Consider the following 667-nt stretch of genomic DNA (forward strand, 5'->3'; position numbering starts at 1 on the left):
GACTGTTTAAGAGACATATAAGTCACTGTTGGTCATCATAAAGGGGCACTGTGAGGAATTTGGTATATTGTTCATTTTCCCATGGGAAAAAAATAATTAAGTTTATTTTTTCTGTCAGAGCAAAGACCAAAACAAAAAGAAATATAACCTTTATCTATCTCACTCGAAATGAGATGTGTCAAACTCAAGCAAACATTGTAACCTGCGGGTGATTAATTGTGAATCAGATTGAAAAATTAGCCCGGTTGAAGCGTCCTGAGGAGGGTAGTGTTTATTTTAAGGTGGTACGACAGCCAAAAACGTGTCAAACTCTGGGAAAAACACCACTGGGCAGCCCGAGCTTGCAACAACGGCTTAAAATATACCTTCTGGTTGATAATCAACCCAACAAGACTGAATACGGCCAAACATAGACGCACAACTTCCATATTTTTCAAACAATAAGTCCCCCTCTTTCTGCTGAGACGCGAAGTGCGCGGTGCCTCCTTAACTGAGTGCTGGCACTTCAGAGTGGGGAGTGCAAAGGAGAGGGTCAGAAAGATTGGTGGGTGGGGATATAGCCCTTTTGGGAGAGAGAGAAAAAAAACTAAAAAAAAAAAGAGAAAAAAAATCACGTGTTTGGAGATCAAAGGAGATCCGCTTTGTAGAGGGGGAGGAGGAGGAGGAG

The sequence above is a fragment of the Morone saxatilis genome, unplaced genomic scaffold, assembly GCF_004916995.1.
Source record: "Morone saxatilis isolate NCDOM2014 unplaced genomic scaffold, NCSU_SB_2.0 Contig16, whole genome shotgun sequence".
NCBI classification, from domain to species: Eukaryota; Metazoa; Chordata; class Actinopteri; family Moronidae; genus Morone; species Morone saxatilis.